At 37.1% G+C, this 429-nt stretch overlaps 1 protein-coding gene across 1 annotated transcript in view; it reads left to right on the forward strand.

Annotated features, from left to right (window-relative positions):
• Window positions 1-429, forward strand: part of LOC118325343 (gamma-crystallin M2-like) — a 9,340-nt gene that overhangs the window by 7,839 nt on the left and 1,072 nt on the right. The window lies entirely within an intron of this gene.

Genomic DNA, 429 nt, shown 5'->3' on the forward strand with positions numbered 1-429 from the left:
AGTGTACAAGTATTCTCAGCATTTTCTTTTATTTATAATTCCCTTAAAACTATCGCGACCATCTGCCGTAATGATATATTTTAAATGGTGTTTTTATATCTTTAAATGTTACATGCGTGTAATACAATCAACCTCAAGGTCACATACACAACATATCTTTGTTCACTATAAACCACCTCTTTTTACACACAACTTTTGCTGTTTATTATGTATTAGTATCAGTCACTTTACAATTGACACAAACTCTGTCAGGAACAAAAAACATTGTTGCTGACAGATCAGTACATGTCACAATGAATTAACAATGTCAAGGTACGACCTCCAATTGTTAACCCTTTCAACCTTTCTGTGACCCCAGCGCTGTACGAGAAACGGCCACTACAAGCATTTCTGAGCCCTATGGCCCCTGGAAATGTTGACAATCCCCCC

This window comes from Morone saxatilis, unplaced genomic scaffold (assembly GCF_004916995.1).
Source record: "Morone saxatilis isolate NCDOM2014 unplaced genomic scaffold, NCSU_SB_2.0 Contig16, whole genome shotgun sequence".
Lineage (NCBI taxonomy): Eukaryota > Metazoa > Chordata > Actinopteri > Moronidae > Morone > Morone saxatilis.